Below are 13,129 nucleotides of genomic sequence, written 5' to 3'. Positions count from 1 at the left end.
CCTGGGGATCACACTATGAAGCCTGCAGTACACAGACAAGGTGTGGAAGAGGTGAAGGCAGACCAGACCGCGACAGATCACACGCTGGGGTGCGATGTCAACGACGTAATTCCAGAAACACGGGTGCTGTGCACCAAGCAGCCAGCAGCAAGGTGCTCTCACTGCACACCATAGAGGAAGACTAATGCAAGCCCGCTCTCACTGCACACCACAGAGGAAGACTAATGCAAGTCTTCTCGCTGCCTGCGACCCAGCTTTAAAGATCAAATATAACACGCTCCATGGATTTACAACAGTGCTACTAACCTGGTTATGACAGCAGCAGTAAGTAGTATGGCAGGGAAGTGCATCTGGCAATGAGCCCGCTCAGCACATGAAGTGCTGTGATACAGTGAGCTCTCCCAGACAAAGTCAAAAGAAATGTTTTATTGAAGTGTGATGGATGAGAATGAGAGAGGAGCAGATGTATGCTGAGCGAGGGTGGAGATGGGATCAAAGTGGATATTTTGTATCAATAAAGTTGGGAATTAAGTTTATAACAGTACTTTTAAAAGGAATTTGAAACTAAATATTTAGCCTGTACATGTTAGCCAGTACTGAAAACCCACTAATGAATTCACTGTATGTTCGTTCACTATTTTAGCAGTCTTGTCCTCAGGAATATTGATACAGTGTTTCTTTGCCATCTCCCCCTGCCTTTCCCTGCCTGTTTAACTGTTTTTGTTGTGTTCTGGAGCCCAGCTGGTTTTTGTGAAATTGAAACTGAACCCACTGGGCTGGCTCTCTCTCTTTCTCCCTGACCACAGTCCCATCAGCAGCATAACCTGTGAGCACACTGCCCCAGAGATCCTTTCCCAGGCCCATCACTGGAGACACCGATGCCAGTCACCCGAGGAGCAGACAAAGGGAGATGAGAATCACATGTTGTAATATTCATGAGACGGCAGGATCTTCAAATGCCTGTCCCTGTGAACAGTGGGGTGACAAAGGCATTGAATCTTCAGAACGGGTTTCTATCTAGCTCACAGTTAAGCATCAAAACTCTCCCCTCAGCATCACAGATCACTCCTGTACAGGACTGGAACCCTCCCCAACAGCACATGGTCCGCCCTGCTACTGTGAGAAACACAGACAGGCTCGCATCCTCCTGCTACTGTGAGAAACACAGACAGGCTCGCATCCTCCTGCTACTGTGAGAAACACAGACAGGCTCGCATCCTCCTGCTACTGTGAGAAACACAGACAGGCTCGCATCCTCCTGCTACTGTGAGAAACACAGACAGGCTCGCATCCTCCTGCTACTGTGAGAAACACAGACAGGCTCGCATCCTCCTGCTACTGTGAGAAACACAGACAGGCTCGCATCCTCCTGCTACTGTGAGAAACACAGACAGGCTCGCATCCTCCTGCTACTGTGAGAAACACAGACAGGCTCGCATCCTCCTGCTACTGTGAGAAACACAGACAGGCTCGCATCCTCCTGCTACTGTGAGAAACACAGACAGGCTCGTATCCTCTTCAGTGAGGATCTCCAGATTTTGCAACCCCCACTCCTGAACTCACAAGGGCTTTGCTTCACTGCAATGTTTAAAATTCTACAAAGAAAAACTAAAAAACAAATCAGAAGTAACTGAGAGGCAGCAGGGAATTGCTTTTTTAACTTAAAAGGGAGCAATAAGGAATTCTTTCTTTCTTTCTTTCTTTCTTGTAGTTGCATATATTTTGCCTTGGCAACAACATAAGAACCTAGCTCTAATTCACATGCAATTTACTTATCCCTGAGCAGATATCACAGCCATGCACCAGACTAATTGCACTGCATTTCAATGTAGAATCTGATCTGCTCAGCGCTGGGATGTAGCTGTGTCTGTGTGTACCACAAACCTGGGACACAGGGTAATTGGAAAGGTAAATGTCATGTTTTAAGAAGGAAGTGGACTTCAACTGTGGACCAACTGATCCTTGGCAATTTAACCAGCCTGCGAGACATGCCTCCTAGCCTTAAAGGCATATTAACCTTTATATTGCTGCGCTGCCAAAGGATAAGAGACTTATCATTTATTTTACAATAGCAATATATCTCTCCTGCACTAGAGAAAGATACAAAGGTCCTACTGTAATGTAATCGAGGGTGACAGTATTGTAACAGTCTGGTAGACCAAGGGGGTCGAGGCCTAGCAAGGGAACAACCCGAACAAGCACTTTAACCGCTGTACAAAAAGGACATCACAACTACTGTGTTCCACCTGCACTGTGATGCCATTGCTGGCAATGCTGTGCTCTGCAATTGGTTCTGCAAGAGTTTCTTTGTGGATAATAATGTAAATGACTTGAAATGTGTAATAGTATATATTTAAGAGAAACGTGTTCTGTACAGCATGCATGTGTGGAAGGATGGTTAAATGAAATAATAAACTATTGAACGCAGTTCTGTAGGTGTGCTGGATTGTTAATATTGACTCCTGAAAGCAGAACATATTAATCAGGCCATATCTGGAGGAGGATAAGAATGTGTAAGTCTAAGATAGACAAATCTAAAATGAGAAACGTCTTATCTCTCTGGGGAATTTCTTATTTCCTATTGAATTCCTCGACTGGAATAGTCTAATCCTTTAATTAAGTTTGGATATTTGTCGACTCCTAGACTTGTCCTCTTTATATTAAACAGAGTCCTTTGCAATGGCCCAGGCAGCCTGTCTCACTAAAGAACATGCGGCAGCAAGCGTTCAGTGTGTATTTTATTTTACTGGGACTTTGGTTTGTGTTTTTTGGTGGCAATGGGGTTGCCACTTGTAACTGATGTGCTCCACTGGGATCCAGTGGAAGTCAAATTCCAGGTGTTACTGCAGATGGGTAAGCAGGTGAAGTCTCTCACTGCTTCCCAGTCTCTTTATAGAAGTCAATAACCCGCAAAGCAGACCACTCTGTTTTAGGTTTTGGCTTGTATCCGTCTGTCTGTCATATTTCATTTGTATGGATTTATATTATTATGCATGACTCACTCAGCCTTGTAGTATGAATCCCGATGCCCTTCTTGAATACACGTCTTTGCAAACGCTATAATCTCCAGTCCCCATCCCTTCAGATGACTCAATAGATATTATCCCACTTTATTGTAATTGGATAAAGGCGCACAGAGCCATCTATTTGGGGTTAGTTATTATTCAATGTGTAAATCCCTGTAACGATGCTGGGCAGTGTGATACATCTCCCAGCTGGTGATGCAGGGCCACACAGGAGCAGAGAGAGACCTTATCGAGAGCTGGAATAGATGGCATAATGTGTCTGATTTCAATAGGCTTCATGATTAACAGCACAGCACACGTCCCCGTGTTAATGGGATCCCAGTGTAAACGAAACCATGCTGCTGAGGGAACATTATTAACATCTGTCAGGAATATCTGGAAACATGGACTGACCCTCCTTTACGTTTTCATTTACATACAGACGCAGTTACAGACAAGACAAATACATGAGCAGAAGTTATGTTTCTTTCCAAATTATTTGACAAGGTATTTGGTCTTGTTTTAAGGACACTGTATTTTATAAATAAATAAGAGTCAGTTAAGTCATCAAAATGGACATTTGTGCTGTGATAAGAACACATGAAGATCTAATTACCTGGCCGACCTCAGCAGCAGCTTCCAGTCGCATAATTCCCTGTTTCAATGCAGCAGGACCAGAAAGGTAATGGTAGCCACTGAGGTCGTGAGCTGTTTATTTGCACCTCACTGTAGGTATATTTTCACATTCATTTTCAGGATTTACAAGCGTGAAGAAACCCAGCAGTTAATAATTCATCCCTGAAAAAGTTTTAAGCATTCATTTATTTAAGAAGCCTGGAAGATTACATTCAATATGCTTGCTTGAATTCAGCCCCCTTTTCTTATTTAAAATCATTCACCCCACCAGCTGGAGGATGTTTGGATACGCTCCTGCTGCTGAATGTGAGCCCATGTGCACTGAATAATTGATCATGTCTCAGGGAAGCATGCCTGTCAGGCACCAGATCTTTGCATGGCATGTATTGCTTTTCAGAGCACAGAGGGCCCTGCTTAATTGTGAACAACAGCACTCATCATGGGCTTGTACCAACAAGCTGGGCTCTAGCGATGGCACTGCTTCCAACAGCGCTGATGCATTCCCACCTTGGAATGAGTGCCTTTTCAGGGTTCAACCAAATCAACTTCCCGAGAGCTGCAGTTAGATCCAGAACCCACCTGCTCCTTATAGGAGGGTGCATTGATAACTAAGCTAATAATCCAGCACCTACAGCATGAAGAACTCAAAGTGGAATCTACACGAGTCAGACAGAACCACCAGCACCTACAGCATGAAAACTCAAAGTGGAATGTGCATGAATCAGACAGGACAACTAGCACTTACAACACGAAGAACTCAAAGTGGAATCTACATGAGTAAGACAGAACAACCAGCACTTACAACACGAAGAACTCAAAGTGGAATCTGCATGAATCAGACAGAACCACCAGCACCTACACCATGAAGAACTCAAAGTGGAATCTACACGAATCAAACAGAACAACCAGCACTTACAACACGAAGAACTCAAAGTGGAATCTACACGAGACAGATGTGTATTGACTTGCAAGGCATATCCAAGACCACACAAGGTATTGATGCTTCACGAGGCACGGCCTCGAAAAGTAAATCTCTAAGACAGAGGAGCGTTTCAGCCAGTTTCTTCTTTAGTGTAACATCTCAATGTCTCATTCAGGGGAACAGACTTCCACTCTCAGCATCCCCATCAGAATTAGAGGTGGAAATCCTTGAGGATTTGTCATTGTTGTACAGCTCTTGCTTTAAATGTGCATTTTATGGTCTTGCATGTTTTGGGTGACCCTAGCATAATCCTGTCCCACAAATATGAAGGATTCGCTAATCCCTGTGAAACATGCAGCACGCACAAACGTGTTTTGAAAGATTCTATTTATATGTACAAATGATTGTTATAAACCAGGTGTCATTACCTGTTGTTGTTGCAGATTTCATAGCGTCATCTTTGCACATTTCTTTAAATTTTCCAAAGAAGCAGCGGTGCAGCAGCTTGGCTGGGATCTATCCAGGCGGAAGAGAAGAGAAGGGACAGGGTGGCAGTGTTCCAGTCACTCTCCCCCCTGAGCAGGGGAGCGAGAGGGATTTCATGAGGAATTGGGGCAGATAGATTGTGAAAACTAGGACAGCTGGAAGGGACCAAGGAGGTGGCATTGGTTAACATGATTCCTGTTCCTTCTCTTTCCTCCTTAATGGGAGTCTGTTAATACACTTGTGTTATAGGTCCTGTGTTGACTTTCTTTGTGTTTTAATTAGAAGATGTACACTTGCTGTGCATGCAGACAGTACATTGCAGTTGTGGTAAACTGTTACAGTATAAGGGATGACTCTAAACTAAGCTGAACCCACAGCGTCCCTTCACACGCTTGGTAATCCACAACCTTTATTTAGGGGAGAATCTACAAAAATGATCCGGACACGAAAAAAAGCAAATGTCAGATCTTGGAGTCATCTAAATTATTGTAAAATAAAAAGAATCCCCCCTGACTAATCCATTACTTCTACAAGACTGGTTTCACTTCTGGAAGTGAGAGTAGGGCAGTATAGGTCTGCTGGGTTAGCTTCCAATCAGCCAACCAAGACACACATTTTTGAGGTCGGGTTATATCCTGGTTCAGTTTGGAGAGGACCCTCCTCCTCCTCCTCCTCCTCCCCGTACGCACAGACACAGGGGGACAGTTCGATCTGCAGATATCCTAGATATCCGCCTTGTACCAGATGGACACACTGACTTGCAGCTCATGCCATCAGCAGGGGTATACTGCACTGCTGTGGCTCAGTTTCACTCCAGTGGTCTCCCTGCATCTCCTCCTAGCAGCTGATGAGTCAATAATACGGACATCTGCATAAGACACGTACTCGCCTCTTCAGTACACAGCATGCTCTTTAGTTGAATTTGCGGTTCGTTTCCAGCCCATGCCTTTCCATTGAATTCAATGGGCTGAGATGCCACTCTGTTACACCATCAGGTATCTGTATCTGTATATCTCTAATGAAAGTATAAAAGAGAAGTAAAAAAAAATAGGATCATCAACACAAGAAAGGGGGGCAGTGATAATGCTGCTTATGCCAGTAAGAGATAAGAAAATGTATTTTAAAACCTCTTCAACACAGACTTGTATTGTTGTAGCTTTGCCCTTTCCAGCAGCATTTTTACTGACATGACTAGCTCATGGCATTCCATTGCAGCCAAAGTATTTTTCAGTTCATTAGGGAATGAGTAAAAACACCATCTCTTGTAACTATAGTGGCAGACAATGCTTGTGTGTGTTCACCCCTATGGGATTTCCCAGGGTCTGCTGTTGCAATGCATTAAGGGTTAATGCTCTGCTCTGTGGCGTGTCACAGCTCCCGTTTCCACGCAAGCCTTCGCTGCCACAGACTCACATGAATAAATCCACAAAATGTCTCCGTATCTCAGACTGACAGCGTGCAGCCCCCCCACTGTGTGATTATCCGACCATGACCTCGAGCCCAAGCCTGCAAACCAGCAGGGGTCCTATTATCAAACTGAGGCAGCAGAACCTCACTAAAACTGCCATAATCCAGGCTGACATTTTCAGAGAAAGTTGTTACTCAGTGCCCCCACCCCAACACCCAATCACCCCACCCCTCCCGTCCCTAAAATAAATCTTTAGAAAAGGTGCATCAGTGGAACCGTATTCTATCAGTACTGTTTGTATTGACAGGCTGGGAAAAGAACCTCATGAAGGGTGTCAGGGAAGGTCTGACTGCATTGCACGGAAGGTTCCCTGGCAGCATGTGAAACAGTGCTACACAGCTACTTCAGCATGTAGGGGGTCAGACAGCATCAGTGAATAAAGAGTTAAACCACAATCATTGCTGAACATACCTAGGGTGACACGTAGGCGACCCACCAAAATAAAACTGGTTTGCAAGCATGAGTCTGCTACCTGCTGCATCAGGACTGTTTTCTAACCAACATTCACTTTATAGATGTCCAAATATAGTCCTTCTTTTTTTATATAGCTAGGTGGTCAGACAGACAAGGTTTTCTTAATATTTTCAAGTCAACCACTGTAATTTTGTTTTCAGTTAAGGACCTCAAGCAGTGTGTAACTTCTCATTTTTAGCTCTTTACACTGTACTGTGTGAGAAATCATTCTCTGATCCTCTCCTGTTTCCCATTCTAATCTCTACCTGGTCCTGATAGACAATGTACTGTGTGAGAAATCATTCTCTGATCCTCTCCTGTTTCCCATTCTAATCTCTACCTGGTCCTGATGGACAGTGTACTGTGTGAGAAATCATTCTCTGATCCTCTCTTGTTTCCCATTCTAATCTCTACCTGGTCCTGATAGACAGTGTACTGTGTGAGAAATCATTCTCTGATCCTCTCCTGTCTCCCATTCTAATCTCTACCTGGTCCTGATGGACAGTGTACTGTGTGAGAAATCATTCTCTGATCCTCTCCTGTTTCCCATTCTGATCTCTACCTGGTCCTGATAGACAGTGTACTGTGTGAGAAATCATTCTCTGTCCTCTCCTGTACTCTACCTGGTCCTGATAGACAGACTGTGTGAATCATTCTCTGATCCTCTCCTGTTTCCCATTCTAATCTCTACCTGGTCCTGATGGACAGTGTACTGTGTGAGAAATCATTCTCTGATCCTCTCCTGTTTCCCATTCTAATCTCTACCTGGTCCTGATAGACAGTGTACTGTGTGAGAAATCATTCTCTGATCCTCTCCTGTTTCCCATTCTAATCTCTACCTGGTCCTGATAGACAGTGTACTGTGTGAGAAATCAGTGTACTGTGTGAGAAATCATTCTCTGATCCTCTCCTGTTTCCCATTCTAATCTCTACCTGGTCCTGATAGACAGTGTACTGTGTGAGAAATCATTCTCTGATCCTCTCCTGTTTCCCATTCTAATCTCTACCTGGTCCTGATGGACAGTGTACTGTGTGAGAAATCATTCTCTGATCCTCTCCTGTTTCCCATTCTAATCTCTACCTGGTCCTGATAGACAGTGTACTGTGTGAGAAATCATTCTCTGATCCTCTCCTGTTTCCCATTCTAATCTCTACCTGGTCCTGATAGACAGTGTACTGTGTGAGAAATCATTCTCTGATCCTCCCATTCTAATCTCTACCTGGTCCTGATAGACAGTGTACTGTGTGAGAAATCATTCTCTGATCCTCTCCTGTTTCCCATTCTATCTCTACCTGGTCCTGATAGACAGTGTACTGTGTGAGAAATCATTCTCTGATCCTCTCCTGTTTCCCATTCTAATCTCTACCTGGTCCTGATGGACAGTGTACTGTGTGAGAAATCATTCTCTGATCCTCTCCTGTTTCCCATTCTAATCTCTACCTGGTCCTGATGGACAGTGTACTGTGTGAGAAATCATTCTCTGATCCTCTCCTGTTTCCCATTCTAATCTCTACCTGGTCCTGATAGACAGTGTACTGTGTGAGAAATCATTCTCTGATCCTCTCCTGTTTCCCATTCTAATCTCTACCTGGTCCTGATGGACAGTGTACTGTGTGAGAAATCATTCTCTGATCCTCTCCTGTTTCCCATTCTAATCTCTACCTGGTCCTGATGGACAGTGTACTGTGTGAGAAATCATTCTCTGATCCTCTCCTGTTTCCCATTCTAATCTCTACCTGGTCCTGATAGACAGTGTACTGTGTGAGAAATCATTCTCTGATCCTCTCCTGTTTCCCATTCTAATCTCTACCTGGTCCTGATAGACAGTGTACTGTGTGAGAAATCATTCTCTGATCCTCTCCTGTTTCCCATTCTAATCTCTACCTGGTCCTGATAGACAGTGTACTGTGTGAGAAATCATTCTCTGATCCTCTCCTGTTTCCCATTCTAATCTCTACCTGGTCCTGATAGACAGTGTACTGTGTGAGAAATCATTCTCTGATCCTCTCCTGTTTCCCATTCTAATCTCTACCTGGTCCTGATAGACAGTGTACTGTGTGAGAAATCATTCTCTGATCCTCTCCTGTTTCCCATTCTAATCTCTACCTGGTCCTGATGGACAGTGTACTGTGTGAGAAATCATTCTCTGATCCTCTCCTGTTTCCCATTCTAATCTCTACCTGGTCCTGATAGACAGTGTACTGTGTGAGAAATCATTCTCTGATCCTCTCCTGTTTCCCATTCTAATCTCTACCTGGTCCTGATAGACAGTGTACTGTGTGAGAAATCATTCTCTATCCATGTATATGTATCATGCGGGGCTCAACATTAAAGCAATGGCTCAGACATCTGCGTAGGGGAATCTCTGGTCAATAAACGGAAGGGGGGCTAAAGAATAACCAGCTGTAGTTTGGCCAGAGGGGCTCATCCCAGATATTCTGCTCAGGAAAGCCAGGATATGGAAGGGAATTCGTCACCCCCTCGATTGCTGTTTACATCTAGCGATTCACTCTGCCAATGCATTGTGCAAACTGATAGATTACAACAGGAACATAACTGCAATGGTTTGCTAGCTCTGTGTGTGTCTGTTTAATGGTGGTCGTCCTGCAATCTTAACATTTATCAGATCACGTGGGACGAGTTCCAGCTCATGCAATCGAGACACGTTTAGCAGTTAATGGGATTAGATCATAGATGTAAAGGTCATGCAGTAAGGAAATAACGAGGTCACAGCAAGAGTTCACAGGGAAACCAAGAGGATTCAGCAAAGTAAGACATTAGGAACTGCCTGCAATTCTGCTCTATTTTTTAACATGTATAAATGTATCAATTGAAGCATATAAACTGTGTTGCATAGCATATAATCAGCAGAAAGAAACAATAATAATTCTGCGAAAGGCAGTTTACATAGGCAGTGTAGAATGGAGAGCCAGTTGCAGCATGTTGCATTGATAGCCATGGTGTGTGATAATTCAGTCTCAATGTCTATCCAGTTGTTGGACTCCCTCCCGCGAGACTGGCAGCAAAGATGCCGATTAGTGGCAGTTATGATGAAGCTTTTGTGATGCCGACACCCGCCTGCTATCAGCTGGGCTGACACTGCTAGGAAAACTCTCTCGTTCCACGACCCCTAGATCTCAGAGATGGCAGTGCTTGAGGAACTCTACTGAGCACTGGCTGTCATCAAAGTGTCTGGAACTGCAGTTCAGCTGGACTGGACTTCCTCCCCTACCCCCTCAATTGGCAATTCTCTGATCCAGCCACTCCCAGAAGCAGTTCTTTACCTCCATGCGTTAATGACCATGATGCAACCCCATTGAGTTGGCAAGGCTACTTCCCACAGCCCTTCTCCGCGCATTGCTGCCAGATGTACCTTCTCTTCCAGATAGCCTCACATGTGTTCAGTGGGACTGAGGTCAGGAATGGTCAAATCATCACTTTCATTTCATCATTTCATTTCAATATCTGAATGGAGTGTGCATCTGTATTCTCCTGCCATCAGTTCTGAATGACTTCTTTGAAGTATTTCTGCATTTGTTTTAATCTTCAATTGTAATTATTAAAGGTGAACCCTTCCTCCATGCTGTTCGTGAACCAGCCCCTGATGATTGTAAGTGATCAGTCATTTCGTGATCCAGCCACTGATGATCGTTAGGGTCAATTGCATTCTTCCTGTGCTCTTTTTAACTATGCCAGCAATTACATAATACAACTTATTGTATAGAAACCAGAAAAGGACCCTGCAATCACAATGTATAGAGCACCTACAGTAAGGCTTGCTAAATAAACTGTCTAGTCTTTTTATTTAAAAGACAGTAAATATTAAACACTTCTCTCCTATCCCAGCTTTGCAGCACACTGCTGAGAGACAGCCAGTGTGCATGTTGTTACACACAGCCTGTTCAGTGAAGAGGTATTGTCATGTCTGAGGAAACATCTGCCCTGAAGATGAAATGTACTGCAGCATTCCAGGAGTGTAGTAGAACACAAGAGAAAAGGAAAGGTGCGGTAGAAAAAAAGACACAAAACACAACACTTCATTACAAACACATGCATTACCAACACCTGCATTACCAGCACATGCATTACCATAAGTGCAAAATGTATAGAATGGGTTAATCGAGTGTAAAGTCTAAACTTTCCAAAGGAAACAATAATCCTATATACTGGTATAAGTGGATCACCTCTAATGAGCCCCAAACCAGCCCCAGTATGATGTACAGACTGCACTTGCAGATCATCTCATGTTTAGACTCTTAATAACACAGAGAATTACACCCAGTGAAACCTGCTGTGTGGTTCTGCTATTGCACCTTGCACAGTGCGTCTAATAGTGTGAACCCACAACTGTCCCAATGCTTTCACTGTGCTTTATTGCACTTCACTGCTGGGGCTTTGCTACAGTAAACTTGTATACCAGGCAAGCTAAAGGAACATCTCTCTCAGCAAAGGAAGTACATGTAGGAGTTCAATAGATTATTATTCCATAGGAACCCCCATCACAGCAGTACAGTGCAGCGAAACCTCACTCGTGTGAACTGGGGAGCACACAATGATCCGGGTGTGCGATGTGCTCTAATTATAAAGATGCCTCTGTCTGAGCCTCATGCATAACCTTTGCTGCTGATTTATTACCTTCATAAATTAGGAATATGAATGCAGCCTAATTTATTACACAGCCCATAAATCTGGTGTTAAGGATAGAATGTAGGAGGTATTGGTGTGCAATGAAACCAGTGGGAGCTCAATCTAACTGCTAATTGTTTCTAAGATGGGATTGAGTTCAGCAAGTTGTGCCTCAGTGTCACTGTGTCACTATGGAAAAGCAATGGCTTTACCTTAGTGAAGAAGCAGGCAAACAGATTAAAAAAAGTGGACCCTGCATAACGCAAGCTGGAAAGAAAGAGGCCGCAGATTCGGCTTTCATTTTTCTTCCACCAGTTTAAAGGCTTCGGATTTTCTGGTGACCCTGAACTGATTAAAAGAGGAATATCATAAAGCAGCTATTTCCCTCTGTTGTGAATTCACATCCCCTTATCAACACTGTCCGACTGCTTCTTCTTCCTCTCTCCCTTGCTTATCTAAGCGTGATGAAACTAGAAACTAAGGATAGTTCATCAAACTGTCCACTAGATGTCAGGCTAATGATGGTCACGTCATTCAACGCTGAATACAAGTGAAATTCTGTGCTTGTCTTACATTCACAGCCACGCCGTACAGAATGATAGATGTACGATTAACAATCCCACTGCAGTACGGCTGAATGTGATTCTGTTTGCACCAGGAGTTAAAGTTATTTACTGGTGCAAAGTAACAAAAATGTAGCCCAAAATGTTTTCATGACAGTAAATGGCACGTGCATTTATAGAAGAGGTATTCCAATGACTGAGCTGCTAAATCAAAGCTTCAGAAGCCTTAGACTGGCTTTCTTAATGACAAGCAGAGAGGAAACAAACTCTAATCAGGACTTGCAAGAGACAGCAAAGGGGACATGCCTTCAAACCTCCAGTCTGTTAAGAACACTGTGATTCAAAGGATACTAATTTGCCTAATGGAATACCTGCATTTCTAGGTTTTATTTTGAATGCCTTTGATACCGGGTAACAATCCTTTAAACTTGTGTCTTTTACAATACAGAGCCAGTGAGTTTGGACTGGTGTTTGGTTGTGCTGGGAGTGCAGAGTTTTAGTGCTCTAGGCTCAAGGTTGTACCAACGAACACAGTGTCACATGGATCTCATGTGCTGCAGATCACCAGAGCTGGTCCAGAGCCTGTCTTTAATGGGATTAACCAGAACGCCATTCAATGCCTCTTGCACTACCACACACACACACACAAGCACACTGTACACACTGCTGGACAGCTGGACCTGGAGACTGGGAGAGCACAGCACCTCTGTAAACATAATACAGCAAGTAAAAACAGCATTTGTAAAAGTTTGCTGCAGTGTCCCATGGGGAAGGCAATGTTGTTGGATTTTACTCCAGCCTGCTTTCCACACTTCACTTTATCAACAAGCAGACCTTGTTGGCAGTCCAGTTTGAGCAGGAACTGCAGTTCCAGATGTAGAGCATGTTTTACCCTCCTTCAAACCTGCTGGCCACAACCCTAGTATTTCCTTACACAAGCTTGCCACGCTACCTGTGCAGTTTTACCTT

The sequence above is a fragment of the Polyodon spathula genome, chromosome 8 (genome assembly GCF_017654505.1).
Source record: "Polyodon spathula isolate WHYD16114869_AA chromosome 8, ASM1765450v1, whole genome shotgun sequence".
Lineage (NCBI taxonomy): Eukaryota > Metazoa > Chordata > Actinopteri > Acipenseriformes > Polyodontidae > Polyodon > Polyodon spathula.
The sequence above is the reverse complement of the archived record's forward strand: the minus strand, read 5'-3'. Positions refer to the sequence as shown.